Source organism: Moschus berezovskii, chromosome 25 (genome assembly GCF_049115385.1).
Source record: "Moschus berezovskii isolate FMDL1 chromosome 25, NW_MosBer_1.0, whole genome shotgun sequence".
NCBI lineage: Eukaryota > Metazoa > Chordata > Mammalia > Artiodactyla > Moschidae > Moschus > Moschus berezovskii.
Genome location: NC_142484.1, coordinates 46729525 through 46748862, shown reverse-complemented (window position 1 = coordinate 46748862; position 19338 = coordinate 46729525). Strand labels below are relative to the sequence as shown.

At 43.0% G+C, this 19338-nt stretch overlaps 1 protein-coding gene and 1 pseudogene across 3 annotated transcripts in view; both read right to left on the bottom strand.

Moving 5' to 3' along the window:
• FAT3 (FAT atypical cadherin 3) overlaps positions 1-19338 on the bottom strand; it is a 645126-nt gene that overhangs the window by 529328 nt on the left and 96460 nt on the right. The window lies entirely within an intron of this gene.
• LOC129548571 (septin-2 pseudogene) lies at positions 10496-11577 on the bottom strand (annotated as a pseudogene).

Below are 19338 nucleotides of genomic sequence, written 5' to 3'. Positions count from 1 at the left end.
CAATTCAAATGTAGCGAGCAGTCATCAAGGGCCTGTGCTTCGCCCCCAGAAGGCAGGCGCAATACTGGTTGATGAATTTTGCTGAATGAAAGCAACGGGCTAAAGGCTGATGGAATCGCAGTGCAGGGACTCCTGTGTCCTCCTCCGGCCGGGCTCAGCTGTCTGACAGCCTGCTCAGAGCCCAGACCTTGCAAAGTGGTACTGCCGCTTGTCAGTTCCCCCAGCAGGACATCACACCATATAAAAGCCCAACGTGGAAAACACCCCTGGGAGGCGAATAAAAACGATTTTTCAAAGAACAGTCACAATGGCCTCTCCACTTTGGGTGAGGGACACAGACGAACAGTCTTTCTGCTGTGGCTAGGAAGGACAATCAGAAAAAAGAGGGGTGCAGAGGCAGTACTGAATTTCCCAATTTTCATGGAAAAATACAGAAAACAATTTCGACCTCACTCATATGAACTTTCTTCCTTACTGAGTAAGTGGTGTAAAAAAAATATACATTACCGGTTCTGGAAACTAAAATATATATATATATATATATATATATATATATATATATATATATTCCTTAAGAAGAAATCAGACAAATGAACTTATTTACAAATCAGAAACAGACTCACAGACTTAGTTGCTGCGGAGAAGGAATAGTTAGGGATTTTGGGATGGACAGGTACACACTGCTAATATTTAAAACGGATAACCAACAAGGACCTACTGGAACTTGCACATGGAACTCTGCTCAGTGTTCTGTGGCAGCCTGGATGAGAGGGGAGTTTGGGGGAGAAAGTATACATGTCTATGCATTGCTGAGTCCCTTTGGGGTGCACCTGAAATCATCACAACCTTGTTATTCAACTATTTGTTGCTGTTTAATCACTAAGTCGTGTCTGACTCTTTTGCAGCCCCATGGACTATATTCTGCCAGGCTCCTCTGTCCATCGGATTTCCCAGGCAAGAATACTGGAGTTGGTTACCATTTCTTTCTCCAGGGGATCTTCCTGAACCCAGGCATGGAACCCATGTATTCTGCGTTGGCAGGTGGATTCTTTAAGGAAGCCCATTAATCAGCTATACTACAATACACAATAAAAAGTTAAAAAAATTTTTTTAAATAAAGAAAATGATCCCACAGAAAAGGCAACTATAGAAACCTACATCAGTTCAGTTCAGTTCAGTCGCTCAGTCATGTCCAACTCCTTGAGACCCCATGAATCGCAGCACGCCAGGCCTCCCTGTCCATCACCAACTCCCGGGGTTTACCCAAACTCATGTCCATCAAGTCGGTGATGCCATAAAGCCATCTCATCCTCTGTCATCCCCTCTCCTTCTGCCCCCAATCCCTCCCAGCATCAGGGTCTTTTCCAATGAGTCAACTCTTCACATGAGGTGGCCAAAATATTGGAGTTTCAGCTTTAAAATCAGTCCTTCCAATGAACACCCAGGATTGATCTCCTTTAGAATGGACCGGTTGGATCTCCTTTCAGTCCAAGGGACTCTCAAGAGTCTTCTCCAGCACCACAGTTCAAAAGCATCAATTCTTCGGCAATCAGCCTTCTTCACAGTCCAACTCTCACATCCATACATGACCCACTGGAAAAACCATGGCCTTGACTAGATGGACCTTTGTTGGCAAAGTAATGTCTCTGCTTTTTAATATGCTGTCTAGGTTGGTCAAAACTTTCCTTCCAAGGAGTAAGCGTCTACATAATCAGGGACAAAGTGTGCAAGTGAATGTCAGAACCTGGAAAGAGCGAGGGAAATGCTGCTTCCAAATATAGATTAATGGGCACTGTGGCATTTATTATTTATCAGTTATGCCCTGTACAGTTCTACCCACTGCTTCAAATCCCTATTGCAAAACTACAATGAAATTCCATTAGTTAATACAGTCAGATCAACCAGGCTGGAATAGCACTGTCTCATTATAGCACTGTTAACCATAGGAGAAAAAGATTGGAAAGCACCTAACAAGAGGCGGTGTTTGGGGGAAAACTGGGGATTTCCTTCAGGTCATAAGTAAGAGGCTTTGGAGGAGTAGGTGATGCTTTTTCTCTTACCTGTTTCTGTGAGAGTTAGGTACACTGCTGGCTTAATTCTGACCCAACGCTCTAATATGATGTTTCGGTTTGTTCATTATAATGTTGTTTAATCACTAAGTCATGCCTGACACTCTTTTGTGACCCAATGGACTGTAGCCGGCCCTCTGTCCATGGGACTTTCCAGGCAAGAATACTGGAGTGGATTGCCATTTCCTGCTCCAGAGGATCTTCCTGCCCCAGGGATCAAACTTGTGTCTCCTGCATTGGCAGGCAGATTCTTTACCACTGAGCCACCTGTATAATTATATTAAGTAGAGTGCTATTCTGGGAGATCAGACTAATTTGGATGACATCTCTTTAAAAATATATTTTAAAAATTGTATCTGGCTGCACTGGGTCTTGGCTGCAGCAGCACATGTCGGCTCTCAGCTGACCAGGCAGGATCCAGTTCCCTGACCAGTGACGGAATCTTGGCCTCCTGCACTGGGACTGAAGAATCCTAACCACTGGACCCCCAGGGAAGCCCTCTAAATTAGGTCCTTTTGATGATTTTTTTTTTTTTTTTTTTTTTTTAGGCAAGGCCATAGATATCCATCTATCAGCCATTCTCTCCCACTTCTCTGGGCATGCAAGTTGGGCAGGGTCCTCACTGCAAAGGATCTCACATGTAGTGACCAAAAGCTCCGAGGACCACATACCTGCATAGCTAGCTTCTCAAAGCTCACAGGTCGAAGCCACACCAGGCCATCCGTGTGGTATTCCCATATGAAACAGTCTCACATTTTCTCTTGACCTATTTGTATTTATATATCATATTTATCACCTACAGTATCTACTTCAAGGAGGTTTCCTGGATGCCCCGACTCATACAGCTTTTCGACCTTCTCTGACAGCTTGGGGCACAGGGCCACAGCCTCAAATAGACAAGGGTTCCAGCAATGGGCAACACAGAGAAAGTCTGTGCTGCTGACGGAAGTTCTTTCTAGTCCTCATCTGAAGGATCTCTGGTTAGCTTGCCTTGCCTGTTGTCTATTTCATATCCTTTACTCCGTCTGCCCTCACTCTTAGATTTGCTTCCTGGAACATCCTTGCTCTTCTTCCTCCTCTGTCCAGGAAGTGGTGACAATTACACCTTGGCCCTCACCTCCAAGCTGTAGGCCGTGACCACCCTCTGTGCTTTAGCCCGAGACCAACATTGGAAAGAGCTGTGTGCTCTTTTGGCAGAAGACAGTTTCATCAGAGCGCTATTTGCCAAGGCACATACACACAGAAAGCACCAAATGCTCATGGTGGGGGTTGATTGAAGCAATTCCAGTGCATCCATACAACAGAATAGTATGCAGTCATTAAGAAACATTTGTTGTTGAGAAACATTTATTAACGGATAAAAATTTACCCACTAATGATAAAAATAGGTTGTAAACAAGATGCATAGTATAATTCCATTTTTAGAAAATTTATATATGCACAGAGCAAGACAAAGATATGAAGAGCTGTACATCAAAGTTTTAACCACACTTATCTCTGAGTAGTGTGATCATAGATTTCAATGTTCCCCATCACTTTGTTCACCTTGCTTTTTATTTTTATAATTTGTTTACTGTCTGTGCTTATGGCTTCTACAATAAGAAAAAAATAAAAGTTTTTGTTCTGCTGTTTGGCTTTATTTTAACAGTCATCAGAGGAGGGAATGATAAGGAGGTGAATAAGTTGGGGTGAAAAAGTTGGAAATTACAGTTTTTGTTTACAAATTATACTATTATGTGGTAATCAATTATAGCTTACTTATTCTTTCATATGCTAGGTTCGCATCCCCAGAGAAACTATAATTTTCACAAGCTTATTTAACTTATATGCAGAGTACATCATGAGGAACGCTGGGCTGGAAGAAGCACAAGCTGGAATCAAGATTGCTGGGAGAAATATCAATAACCTCAGATATGCAGATGACACCACCCTTATGGCAGAAAGTGAAGAGGAACTCAAAAGCCTCTTGATGAAAGTGAAAGAGGAGAGTGAAAAGGTTGGCTTGAAGCTCAGCATTCAGAAAATGAAGATCATGGCATCTGGTCCCATCACTTCATGGGAAATAGGTGGGGAAACAGTGGAAACAGTGTCAGACTTTATTTTTGGGGGCTCCAAAATCACTGTGGATGCTGATTGCAGCCATGAAATTAAAAAACGCTTACTCCTTGGAAGGAAAGTTATGACCAACCTAGGTAGTATATTAAAAAGCAGAAACATTACTTTGCCAACAAAGGTCCGTCTAGTCAAGGCTATGGTTTTTCCCGTGGTCATGTATGGATGTGAGAGTTGGACTGTGAAGAAAGCTGAGTGCTGAAGAATTGATGCTTTTGAACTGTGGTGCTGGAGAAGACTCTTGAGAGTTCCTTGGACTGCAAGGAGATCCAACCAGTCCATTCTAAAGGAGATCAATCCTGGGTGTTCATTGGAAGGACTGATGCTAAAGCTGAAACTCCAATACTTTGGCCACCTCATGCGACGAGTTGACTCACTGGAAAAGACTCTGATGCTGGGAAGGATTGGGGGTGGGAGGAGAAGGGGATGACAGAGAATGAGATGGCTGGATGGCATCACCGACTCGATGGACATGAGTTTGAGTGAACTCTGGGAGTTGGTGATGGACAGGGAGGCCTGGCGTGCTGTGATTCATGGGGTTGCGGAGAGTCGGACACAACAGAGTGAATGAACTGAACTGAACTGAATAATATTATTTACTCAGGAGTAATAGTAATTATTATTTACCAAGAGAAAGGTACTACTTCAGGTGCTTGATATGTTCTACTTATTTAATACTAACAGAGACCCTATGAAGTAGATATTTTTATTTCTACACTTTTTAGATGAAGGAGCCAAGCGTTGGATATTTGCCCAGGGTCACCCAGTAAAGAAGTAGTAGAGGCAAGAGTCTAGTCCAACCAAGTCTAACGGCATCATATAGGACTGAAAGGGTAAAATCTCATCTGCGATTCTCAGAGCCCAAGTGGGCTTTCCTGGTGGCTCAGCAGTAAAGAACCCACCTGCCAATGCAAGAAATGTGAGTTTGATCCCTGGGTTCAGAAGATGCCCTGGAGAAGGGAATGGCAACCCACTCCAGTATTCTTGCCTGGAGAATCACACGGACAGAGGAGCCTGGTGGGCTACAGTCCATGGGGTCACAAAAGAGTCAGACACAATTTAGGGACTAAAAAACACAGCCCAAGGGTCCAAACCACACAAGACCACACAAAGCCTTGTTTCCCATCTATAATACACTTCCATCTTATCTGTGTATGTGTTTGTAAAGTTAGTCGTTCACTAGTGCCAACTCTTTGTAACCCCATGGACTGTAACTCACCAGGCTCCTCTTTCCATGGAATTCTCCCCACAAGAATATTGGAGTGGGTTGCCATTCCCTTCTCCAGAGGATCTTCCCGACCAGAGATAGAACCCACATCTCCCGCACTGCGGGCAGATTCTTTACCATCTGAGCTACCAGGAAAGCCTCTATATTATCTCTGCTGCTGCTGCTAAGTCACTTCAGTCGTGTCCGACTCTGTGTGACCCCATAGACGGAAGCCCACTGGGCTCCCCCCTCCCTGGGATTCTCCAGGCAAGAACACTGGAGTGGGTTGCCATTTCCTTCTCCAATGTGTGAAAGTGAAAAGTGAAAGTGAAGTCACTCAGTCGTGTCCGACCCTTAGTGACCCCATGGACTGCAGCCTACCAGGCTCCTCCATCCATGGGATTTTCTTATTTATAAATAGCTGAACTAGACCATTATATTCGTCAAGAAGCTTTTTCATGTTGCTAATTAAGAGTAGGCATTGATATATATTTGCTAAATAATATAAAAGTTAACACTTACTGAGTATTTATTGGGATAGGATTTTGTGTCTTATAATGCTGGCTCAGGTATCCTTCCATTATGCAAGGAAAGTAATTTCAAGAATCCAAACTAAGGAATGAAGCCAGAGTTTAGATCCTAGCTCCATTTAGGTCATCTCACTCAAGAATTCATATTTTGTACCACCAGTCAGTTAACAGAATTTGTGCTGAACAGTAGCCCCAGTGAAAAACGCTACACACACAAAATGAAATTCTTTCCACCCAAACTCACACCATATTCCCAAGCTGGCAGAAGCAAACTGTCAATGTTTTCCTCGATTTGATTTCCCAGATCACTGCCTACAGGAAGCCATGCTTCAGTCTGGAAAACATCAGCCCATGAATTAACAACATAATTACCGCATGATATCAGCTGACACTGCACAGTAGTGAACAGGTGTCCTGGGAGAGTAAGATTAATGAAGTGGCTGCAGCAGGAGCTTGTCAGAGCCACAGTTTCTGGTAAGAGAGACAGTCATCTTGTTGAAATTGCAGGGCCTGGATAAACTGAAAGTAGACTCAGAGGATTATCTTGACTCTCCCAGCCTAAGTTCAAACTACTCCCTGATTTTTAGAAAAGAAGTGTTATAACCGTCAAATTTACAGAAAGGAAGAAAGTATTTTAACACCCCAGTGACAAAGGTAGTCAGAGATGTTCTTCGAAGCACGTTCTCATGTAGTCGTTGGTCTACAGCCATCCTACCGTGACTGCCCAGACTCAGCTTCCATTCAGATCCTGAAAGGTTGTGAGTTCTTGAATGACAAGCACACAGGGATCCCATGTTCTGTAACAGCATGGGTTCTAGCACTGAACAAAACTTACAGTGGTGGAAGATTAGTCAAAATTTCCTAAACTGACTAAGCCTTAGTTTTCTTACCTATACGATGAGGCAATTAATAGAATTGTAACAATTAAGAGATAATGAATATTAATAAGGCTTGGCCCATGGAAAAGACAAAGAAAGGTTGTCTATGACTATTATCAGCTATTTTCTAATAAATGCATGTACACATACTTGCTTAAATTATACTGCATTTGAAATTTTTCTAGCCCTCAAAGACCAGAACAATGTTCCAGCAAAATACCTTTCTTTAAAATTACACATCCACTGTCTGTCAGGCTTCCAACACACTCAAGAGCCTACCCTAAGTAAAATTAAATGTTATCCTGACAAGGTTAAACGAGGTTTATGGATGTCTTCCTGCTGATTTTCATTAACTCATGAAGATTTACCCAATCATGCTCCCTCTCCATTGGGAAAACTTGATACTGGAGCTGAATGCAGCTGAAACAATCAAAGAAACAGAAAATGTGTGCCTACAGGTCTCTTATCAGCTGATCCACATTCCAGATGAGCTGACGGGAGTCACGGAGAACTGGTCACCCTGGAAACAAGCTCAGGGAAGGCTTTCCCACTGAGGCCATCTTAGAAAGGACCTGCATCATCCAGAATGGTGGCCGCTGGTCACATGCGGCTATGGAGTTCTTGATATGGAGCTGTCTGAACTGCAGAATGTTTAAGTACAAAATACGCTCTGGATGTTGAAGACTGAGAAGGAAAAAATGGTAAAAATGTAAGGTATCTTTAAGAAGATGTTCTAATATAACTTTTATATTTTTAATATTAATATACCTAGGAGGTTAATAGGTGAAGTGAAAGTGTTAGTCATTCAGTCATCTCTGATTCTTTGTGACCCCATGGACTATAGTCCACCAGGCTCCTCTGTCCATGGAATTCTTCAGACAAGAATGCTGGAGTGGGTTGCCATTTCCTTTTCCAGGGGGTCTTCCCAACCCAGGGATCAAACCCAGGTCTCCTGAGTTGCAGGCAGATTCTTTGCTGTCTGAGTCACCAAGGAAGCCCAGTAGCTTAGTAGAATCTGTTATTAAAATTATTTTCACCTGAGTTTTTCTTTTTTTGCCCATTTAACTAGAAAACTAAAAATCACATAGTGTGGTTGTCTATATATTGGATCTATTGTCTGTCTATTGGATGGTGCTGATTCAGACCATGAGGTTCACAACTTATACATGGTGTACAACATTTTGTTTCCCTTAAACGGGTGATCGTTTATCAGGCAGTTAATATGTGTTACAGTGAAACAAAATTGGGATAGGCAATAAAATAATACCTTGGACAACAGTCCCCGTCAATAAACGTTAGCTATTTATGTATAATTCTTATGTTGAATAAGCAAAAGTGAGTTGAATAAGTTGAAAAGTAAAAGTGTAAGCTGAAATAAGAAAAAGTTCTTTGGTCCAAGATTTCTCTGAGCCACTGATCTATTTATATGAAATTTGATACTCAAAAAAGATATGTGTGGCTAGTGTTTTTCAGACTCATTTGATCACATCTCATTTTTATCCTTTTTTTTTCTTTTTGAGTGCCTTAAGGGACCTTTTTTTTTTTTTTTTATGTTTTGAGAAATGACTCTAGTCTTTATTTGGACTGCAAAGAGACAAAATAGATGAATCTTCCATTTAGAACCAGAGAACCTGAAATTTGATTAGCACAATTGAAAAATCCAAAGAAAGTGGAAATGACATTTTGCCTGGCCTAATGTACACAGTACAGTGTGGTACATAATAAACACTTAATTTATAGCATTTGTTTTTATTAGTGAACAGGATGAAAAGCAGCATTTGAGCAATAATTTGTCTTACTCTGACTGATTCACTGAGCCCAGGCTCTAAGGATATCTTTTGATTAATTTCTTAACGTTCACATCTTCTCAAAAGTGATTCATTCTGGGTGAGAAGACAGCTAATGAGCAGTGATGTGAGTGGTAGTTGGTAGAGATCAGCAATGAAACAAGGACATCAATTTAGGGTTACCACAGCGGATGTTTATAGAGAAGTTATCACCTGCCCTCTTGTTAGTTATCTCCATCAAAGAGCTATCATGTGCTTGTCTCCTTTAGCATTAACCGAATCACAGTGTACAGGTCATTACAGCACCGCCCCTGGGGGTACTCGTTCCCGTCAGAGTACTACAGCAACCTTTACATGCTTTTAGAAAACCTCTTCTCTGTTGTAATCTTTTTTTTAATATCTAAACAATAGTGCTTTATTGGTAAAAGGTTAGTTTCAATGGACACAAAGTTGCTGTGTAAAGTAAGTTTTCAAAATACATTTTTATAGGTAAAGTTTTATCTCTTAGTAAAAGAGCGATTATCTGTTAGCAAAGGTATTTAGATTTGGGCAGCAAAACAAAAGGGGATTTGAAAGTGTAGGTCCACCCACACCCCTGCATCCGTTAGGTGGCAGCTGGCACTAAGTATACTATACTGGGCTTACTACGTCTACCGTTTTCAAGTACTGCCACCCCGCCCCCTTTTTAAACAACAGCTTTTACTCGCATAGTTGATAAATGCAAAAATAACCCAAATAACTGGCCCTGCATGAAGGTACCCTAAGGTCATGGGACACTTCTTGGTAAAAACTGTACAGTGCACCTAAGCCTATAGCTCTTGACCACTCGCAATCAGGCAACAGTGCGAGGGCAGTCGGGAGAACGCTAGACGGCCTTCTGCAGTGCACCCGGCCAGCTGTCACCATCTCCCTTCCTTCCTGGGTGGCCTCAGCCCTGGAGTTCAGCGCTTCTCCACATCAGCCTCTAGTGGGATGAGAACGCTGAGCCAGCACCCACCCCCTCCAGTCTCCTTCCATCTGTCACTTCTGGGGACTGATGAACCGCAGGGCAAGGAAACCAGCCAGCGTGGTGCCAGCCATCAGCCAGCCCACAGAGCAAGTCTGAAAGAGCCGTCACTCTCAAGCCACCTGTGGACAAGTCTGTGTAACATGTAAGGAAGGAAACCACGGCGGCTAAAAATGGACAGGACAGGCCACACACTGCTATCTGCGTGAAAACCATTCAGAACGGAATCAGTCCAAGTGAAGCCAAACCAGGCGTCTTAAAAAAATGACCTCAGAATTCAAAGGATTTTTTAAAAACTCACCCCAACAGCCTGTTTGTGAAAAAACTATTTAAGTATAAACATGTATCTAATTAGATTTCTTTTTGTTTGGTAAACAAATAATGTGCAGATGAATTAACAGTATGGAGTTATAGCAGCAAAACTGGTTTTAGGTGCTGTGCGCAGACAAAAGCAAGGCATGGAAGCAGGTGCCCTGGCTTGGGGAGAAATAGCCTCACACCCAGGCAGCTCGTCCTTCTGTGTTCATGTCTCTACTGCTCAGGAACATCCTCGGAAATCTGAATGTTCTGGAAGTAAATCACGATTAGTCAGTTAGGACAGTCAAACCAAATTCACCTACTAACTCTATACGTGCTGACTGGTCCCTGGGAACCGATTCGAGCGTTAGTGGTTACTTAAAGTGGAAGAAGAAGGAAAATGGACAATTCACCTCACAAAATATCAAGTATAACATCATAATGAAATGTAAATGTTAAGGTACTTCATACAAAATAACACATCAAAAGTTAAAAAGAAATTAAATTCTCAGGCACAGGCACTGTGAAATGTGGAAGGCACCCCTCCCACAGTCTTGCAAACATGCAGCTGTATTACTCATGGGAATATTTATCTTGCAAAGTGCTTCCTCACACGTGGTGCCCATGGACCTTGCCATCACCGTCGCTGCCTTGCAGCTGCAGCTGCCCCTGCATCGGGGTGATCATCTCCTGCATGTGGTGGAGCTCAGCTTCCTTTTCCAGCAAAATCTGGTGTTTATTCATGTCCTCATTTTCCACCTTTCTGCCACCTCTCTTGAGCCTCTCTGATCAGAAGTTCTCATAGTGAAGATCCTGGGTCACCTCTTGGAGATTCTGCATGTGAGTGATGAGCACTGTCCTCAGCTTCAGAAAGTGGCTGAGCTCCGGGTTCTCCACCTTCAGGATGCCCCGAGGGTAGAGGTGGCTTCTGACCTTCTTGCCTTTGGCTTCAGTCAGCTGATTGGATCAAACCACAGAGAAAGAGAAGTCTAGTCTGCTCTTTAAAATCTTCATCTTCACTGGACTCTGCATTAGGTAAATGATAGACTCTGATGTCATGTTCCTCAATTTCATCCAGAATCCTTTTCTTCAGGTGCTCCTGCTCCTTCAGTGTGAGCGTGTAGCCTTTTTCAATGACAAGCACAGTATTCACCTTGCTGTGTACTGCCTTCACAAATGCAACATCCAACGGCTAAAGTCTGTGTCTGAAGGAGGAAATGAAGTAAAAGCAGCAGTGCATCCTGTTACCAATGATGTGCCTCTGTTCAGACCACTCTTATCCTGCAGGCGCTGTTCAAACTGCCATCGATGTAGGAGATGACTGTTTTAAAGCAGTCCCTGCAGTTGATGGCATCCCCAAAGCCCAGTGTGTCCAGCATGGTCAGACACAGCTTGATCCCTTGCTTTTCAATTTCAACAGTCGAAGCCTCAATTTGAAGAGTTCTTGCAATTTTCTCTGCAGCTCCAGGTAAGACTCTCTCTAGATAGAGGTCAGTCAGCAAGATGAGGTTTAGGAGTGTTGATTTTCCGAGACCCAATTCACCAACCACCACTAGTGTGAATTCAAAACCTTTTTTCACTGATTTTCGGTGAACTGATTTGGGAAGGTTTGCAAATCCAACATATCCAGGAGTTTCTGGATTTATAAACAGAGTTGGCTGTTCCTTAGACATCTTTAGCAAAGTTGCATCAATCGCGGACTCACCAGAGACCTAAGACGACTGACCACACGCAGTGCACCCGCCCAGCACCAACCCTTGTCTGTAACCTTTACCAACCACCACTTCTGAGTTATTGATCAACCCGTCCTCAGCGGCAAAGATGTTTATGATGCTCTTCACAAAGACTAAGGACTTCTATTGATCTCTATCTGCCTCTTGGCAGAGACTCCCATGGGGCTTCCCAGGTGGTGCCAGTGGGAAAGAACACGCCTGCTGATGCAGGAGCTGTGAGACGAGGGTCATCCCTGGGCTAGGAAGATCCCCCAGAGACAGAAATGGCAACCCGCTCCACTGTTTTTGCTGGAAAATCCCATGGACAGAGGAACCTGGTGAGCTACAGTGCATGGGGCCGCAGCGAGTCGGACAGATTGAGTGACTAAGCAGTAGGAGCACAGACCACTAGACACCTTGATCATTTCCTTGAAGGTGTGTATATCACTGTAAAATCCATGTTCTTACAGCTCGAAGGATGTCCTACCGACAGATACTATCACTTGCATACTTTTTGACATCAATTCCAACACTGTGAAATAAAGACCAGAATGAGTCTAGAGGAAGGACACGCCCTTTACAAGAGCTCAGCCACAGAGCGTATGTACAGATAGAACTCTAATGCGCATCCTTTGAGACCACACCTACAGTCTGCTTAGACAGACAGAACCGCATCCTAATGGACTGTTCCCCTTACCCATCTCATCTATCTGTCAGCCTAACTATCTATATACATTTAAAGACAATTGCTGAGAAAACAGTGCTATAAAGAGTCAGAGTTGTTTGGAGAAATGTTTAAAAAGACATATGTTCAAAATATTCCTTGCCCATTTTCCAGGCAAGAACTTGTGACCAATTCATACTAGGCACTTTCACAGCTTAGGAAAAGAAAATATACATAAACAATTACTGGGGTCTCAAAGTTTTTGTTGCAAAAAGTTAATGTAGCCTCCAACTAATTTTTTTTTCTCCTCTATAAAGAAGTTATTTTTTAAGTTCTCGACCCTGTTCATTAATTTGGTTGCCAATCATTCACATCCCTCTGTTTCACAAGATGGACGCTACCAAGAAAAATAGAAGGAAAATGCATTATTAAATTTCAGAGAAGTATCTACATGCATGTGATAAGGAACATCCAAATACCGCCACACTCACATAACTAATGCTCACTTCCCCTCATTCAAAAAGGGCTGCTTCTTGCCTCCTTTAATGTCTTTCATAAATTTGTTCTCCAGGGACTGCTGGATGCTGTTAATTACGCATATCAACTCCCGCTGTGCCAGAGGAAACTTAATTATTCTAATTTTCAAGGTCATAGAAATATCCAAAGGTGCCAGTTTGACAGTCCAAAGAATATCTGAGCTCAAGGGAATCAGAAGCAGGACTTGCCGTGGAAGCGGGTTACACCCTTATCCACAGAGCAGTGCAGGAGGTTCGCCAGCTGTCCAACCTGAATTAAATTGTTCAGGACAAGCACCCCCACAAGTGACCGGCCAGTGACCCCGGCCATAAATAGGAAACATTTCTTTGCAACATGCGGGGAGGGTAGTTTTCTTTCTAAGGTCCTTCAAAGCTGCAACTTCTTTCAGACAGGCAAGAGTTTACCTTTGCAAAACCACTTAAACCTTCTTGCTTAACCACTGAGGTTTCAGCCATGAAGACAGAAAAGAGAGGAAGAAAGGAAATGCTCTGTAAAATTTCAAATAAAAGCTGTTCTACAGTTTCCGGGAAAAAGTAACTCCAGAGTAAATTTCCAGAAACTGACCAGCAAGAATCAGGATCCTGTTTTAAATCGTCCTGATTTCTTGAGGAATCCTTAACTGGAAGCCCAAGATTACAAGATTTTTCAATACTGTAATTAAAACATGAGTTTCTAAACAATGCACATCTATCTGGATAATAATATTTCAAGGGAACATAACAAAAAATGAACACAGTCTTAGTTTAGCAAAGCATATTTTAAGCCCCTTAAGATTACTAAGAGGCAGGCACTAGTGGTAAAGAATCTGCCTGCCAGTGCAAGACACAGAAGAGACGTGGGTTCAATCCCTGGGCCAGGTGGCCCCTGGAGGAGGGCACGGCAGCCCGCTCCAGTGTTCGTGACTGGAGAGTCCCATGGACAGTGGAGCCTGGTGGGCTGCAGTCCTTGGGGTCGCAAAGAGTTGGACACATCTGAAGCAACTTAGCTCACATGCATGTAAGTACAACTCTGGGATTTCATGGCCTCTGGAATAGAACTTCTTATTCACTGGAAGTAGATTCTAAATTCCCATGTCCAGCTCTGCTTATAAGATTTACCTTTTTCCTCTTATTTTCCAAGTCTTGCTGCTGCTAATTACTTCCAGCCCTGTGTGGTTCATAAAGCCTTTCAGTACCCAGAGGCTGTGACACTATATTTCCTCTAGAGCCTTTATCTATCTCATTCATAGAGATCTTCCAGGAAGCCTCCTAGTGGAAACTGCACCCATAAATCCCTCCACCATCACTGACCCCTACCCACAAAGCCCCAAGGAAGCTGAGCTCTGCGCAAGAACACAATTTGAGAGCAAGTTCTCACTCCTGCAGGATATTGTGTAAGCTGTCCTTAAAGAAGATGCCATTCAGCTATCTAATGCCAAAAGTTTAAAAAATGCAATTCAAAATGTAAATTGTAAGCACCATGACAATCACATGGGAAAGAAGGGAATTTAAAACAACAACAAAACATTTCAAAACATTTACTTGGATCCTCAGCTGGCCTGTCAAAGCTGAGAACACCAGGTCAGGCAGAAGGTATACAGATGGTTGTCACAGTCCATTGGTGCTAGGGCAGCATTCCTCTCTGGCTAAGGAGTTGGTATTGCTGGGCAAGAGATGGCATGGGGAAGGGAAAAAAGTGAAAGTGTTAGTTGCTCAGTTGTGTCCGACTCTTTCAGACCCAATGGACTGTAACCCACCAGGCTCCTCTGTCTGTGGAATTTACCAGGGAAGAATACTGGAGTGGGTAGCCATTCTCTTCTCCAGGGCATCTTCCCAACCCACGGATCGAACCTGGGTCTTCTGCATTGCAGGCAGATTCTTTACTGTCTGGCCTCTAGGGAAGCCCATGGGGAAGAAAGCGGTGGTCTAAAAGCAAATTTCTCAGACGTGGGCTTTGGTGTACCAGATCAGTCAGTTTGGAGGGAAAGAAGTCTAGTGGCCAGGAGAATTTCACGAGAAAAAAGTGACCCATATTATGAAAGACAAGCCCACTAGAATTTTCAACAGAGAGTTAACAACAAAAGCAGAGATAGCAAAATTAAAGGAGAAAAGACCGACCTATTCTACTTGGACAGTTTATGTAAAATTATGCTTTGGATTCTAAAGGATGAATGACCTTTTGCAGCTCTTTCCTATGTCAAGATTCCAATTTTTCCATGTGGAGAAAATCTCTGACTCAGCCTAAGGTGGGAGAGTGAAAGGACTGTATTCAAATTTCAGCTCCACTGCTAAGGAGTGGTTGAAGCCTTTTGCAAGTTACCGAGTTTCTCTGTGCCTCGGTTTTGTCATCTGAACTTTACCCTACACTGTTTTCACGGGGACATATTTTCCCAAAACATGCTCCTATGGCCTCTCTCCAACACTTGACTCCTTCCATTTATCTCCAGTTGGAGTGACTCGTGGTTAAAGCACACTGGGGAGAAAACGAGACACACTCCATTCAGCTCTGCACTTTTCCTCCCGAAACGGAGCTGTCCACAGAGAGGCCCAATGCAACTGCCCCCCCAGGCCTTGGATGCTGCTGGGGTCAGGGGGCCAGGTGAAGAAGCTTCCACTGCGCTTGGGACCAGCATGTTCAAGTCCTGATTCTGGGATTCATTCTTTGAAAGCTCATTTGGCTCTGACAGTAACCTACATCAGCCACCTTAGCATCTCTACAATAAAGATGATATCCTGGCCTCCACCTTTGCTCTTTTATTTCCCAAACTGTTCAGAATTCAGACTGAGAGGGGCAGTGCTCTTTCGTGGTCTCTCTCAGGCATCTCCACCAATCTGCATGCTAGAGATCAGGCTGGCGTGAGGAGTAAATGAGGAGGCATCTGAAACCACCTACCACAAAGTCCCATTCAGAGTCAGATTTCACAAAAAGTTGGCTGGATCAGAATCTTGTGTCCTCTTGCTGAACTGTTCACCTCAATGCCAACAGGCCAGCCAGCCACAAGGATCTCCAGACTCAACACGAGGCTGGCACCTGCCTAGCCACACGCTGCCCTTGGGAACTATCCCAGCAACAAAATCTGATCTTCGTAGTATATCTCAAAGCAAGAGCACAAAAAACTGAATAACAGAATTCAGAGATCAGTGGCTCTAAATTGAGTTTGAAAGTGAAAGTGTTAGTCACTTAGTTACGTCTGACTCTTTGTGACCCCATTGACCGTAGCCCGCCAGGCTCCAGGTCCATGGAATTCTCCAGGCAAGAGTATTGGAGTGGGTAGCCATTCCTTTCTCCAGAGGATCTGCCAATCCAGGGATCAAACCCAGGTCTCCCACGCTGCAGGCAGATTCTCTACCATCTAAGCCACCAGGGAAGCCCAGTGACAAGTCAAATCCGAGACTGAATGAAAAGAGCTGGGAAGGAGGAAATGTGAAAGCACAGCCCTGTTTCCGCAGCCCGCTCTCAGCAGGCAACATGGACAATAAATTAAGGGTGGGGAGGGAGTCCAGCCCCACCAAACACTCCAGCTGTGGTTGAAGGAATCTATCATGGAGAATGATAAAAGAAATTGGACTCCTGAGCAAACACATGTGCTAAAAAACTAATTCATGTTCTAATCTCAGAAATGTGTGGATGCGTAATTTCTGTTCTGCCTGCAATTATGTTCTGTACTGCCCAGGTCTATCGGAGTGCAGACTTTACATCTTAATGATTAGTTAGAAAGATGAACCATTCTTAATATAAAAAGTAACTGCCTCCATGACTTTAATTTAATAACAGAACAGGCTCAGGACTTATCATTCATAACGCTATACATTTTCCTGCCCCTAGAAAACAAGAAACCTTAGAGAGTCACCTCTTAAGTCGAAAGGCACATAAATCCAGGTGCAATCATGGAAAAAAGAGGGGAAGGAAAACTCGGCAAGAGCAAAACTGACTGTTCAGCTCTCCACAGGTAGGCAGATTACAAAAACTAACATTTACTGAATGCTCGCTTTTCACCATATATTTTCCAAGCACTTTCATAAATTAATTTCCTTAATTTTCACAACAAACTCTGAAGGTAGGTGCTATTTTTACACCCACTTCACAATTAAGGGAATCGGCCACAGTAAAGCAAAAAGACTTGCTCAAGGTCATATAACTAGCACGCAGCTGAGACAAGGAGCCAAACCCAGGCCATCTGTCCCCAGAATGAGTTTGTTCAGCCACCCACAAGCCCTCCCTCTGGCTCTAGAATGAGCCTTTAAAACTCCAAGCAGATGTGATCCTCATTCTGAATCTTGCCTACCTGTCAGTGTGTTTGCAAGATTAGAGTCAGACTCCACCCTCTAAAAAGGTACAAGTGCTCTAGGCAGGCCTATCTTCCCCTCCCACTGCTCAAGAGATTAGCCTTGGATGAAAGGAGCCATTCTGGTTCTTTTCTTTCCATTCCTCCTTCCAGAAATGTTTCCACATCCCTGACTATAGGTCCTGGCTCATAGTGGATGGACATGCTTATATGAAGACATTTGCTCTGGCAACACACACAGGGAAACCTTGCCCAGATTCAGCAAAAGAAGTGTGTTGTCTATTTCCAAAGAAGACCAGGGAAACTTCACTCTGTGCCTTGTCCTCCTCAGTTCAGTTCAGTGCAGTTCAGTCGCTCAGTTGTGTCCGACTCTCCGCGACCCCATGAATCACAGCACGCCAGGTCTCCCTGTCCATCACCAACTCCCAGAATTCACTCAAACTCATGTCTATCGAGTCGGTGATGCCATCCAGCCATCTCATTCTCTGTCGTCCCCATCTCCTCCCGCCCCCAATCCCTCCCAGCATCAGAGTCTTTTCCAGTGAGTCAACTCTTTGCATGAGGTGGCCAATGTATGGAGCTTCAGCTTTAGCATCAGTCCTTCCAATGAACACCCAGGACTGATCTCCTTTAGAATGGACTGGTTGGATCTCCTTGCAGTCCAAGGGACTCTCAGGATTATATAAAAGTGCTACCTTGCTCTGTACAACTACTGTATGTCAGACTGGCCTCAAAGGAATTTTTGTTATAATATTGTTCAGCTGTCACTGGGCATTTAGTGGACCAAGGTGGGACATCTGGAAGAACCCCACCTTAATTCTGTCATTTAATCTCCACCTGCAAGTATATATTGTCCTCACTTTACAGAAAAGAAAACCAATTTGGGGGAGTTCAAAGGCTTCCCCAAAGTGACTCAGGGAGTGAAAAACAGAAAAAAGAGTATTAGTCCAAGTCAGCCTGACTCTGAAACATGTGCTCTAGACTACTATATATATACATACATATATTATACATATATTACATATATATATATGTATTAGACTTCCCTGGTGGCTCAGACGGTAAAGCGTCTGTCTACAATGTGGGAGACCCAGGTTCAATCCCTGGGTCGGGAAGATCCCCTAGAGAAGGGAACAGCTACCCACTCCAGTACTATTGCCTGGAAAATCCCATGGATGGAGGAGCCTCGTAGGCTATAGTCCATGGGGTCACGAAGAGTCAGACATGACTGAACGACTTCACTTCTATATATAATTTATATTTTTTGTGGGTATGGAATTTCTAGCTAAAGGATATGTGAATAACAATTATTAGGTTACATGCAATAAACATTTATTTGCTACAAATTTCTTCTGTAGTATGTCAACCTGTGTAAATTTAGAGATGGGTTTTAGATGGGTTTTGATAGTCAACCTCAAAAAGTTTACAATTTCAGTGATTTTAAAAGATAAGAGGTGTTGAAAATGTGAAGACACAAGATTGCAAATCCAGATGCATCACTCGAAGGACTGTTTTCTGATATTTACTTTGATGACTACCTGGAACTATTCAAAACTACACAAAATGTCTTTATATAAGTGAAAAACTGAATATTAAAAAATATGCTCCATTTGCAATGACTAAAAATACATCAGCAGGTTGAAGACTAAAAGTTAGTAGGGAAAACAAAAATAGTCTTCATATTAGGATGGAATTATGATTATAGCTTATGGACATATGGATATCTTTACAATTTAATACAAAAGAACAATTATTATAAAAACACATTATATTCAAGAAAATCATGGTGTATTAGTTTTTCATAAGTGAAAATCAGTAGAGGCACCCCTTACTCTATAAATATTTATTGTGTAATTTCTGGTCTTTGATTGGAAGGCATGTTTGATACTGGTTAGGAAACATAAACTCCAAAATCAGTTAAAAATTAAATATAAAAGAGAGTAAAAGAGACTGAAAGAGGGCTTGCGGAGGAGCTGATGGTTAAGCTTAGGGGCAGTAGAGGGTATAATTGTTAAGAGTGTACATAGGCCCCAGAGCTGAATTGCCTCTGCCACTTCCCAGCTGCAGGACTTAGGGTGATTGAGCTAATGCCTCTCTACTAGCCACAATGACCTCACCTATAAAATGGGTATAGCAGTACATCACACAGGTTGTTTTGAGATGATGAACATAAGCATTTATCATTCTAGACACATGTTAGTTATAATTTTGACACTGACTTTCACTTGCCATAGACTTTTTCTTTTTTCTTCCAACCTGATCTTGTTTGGCTGGG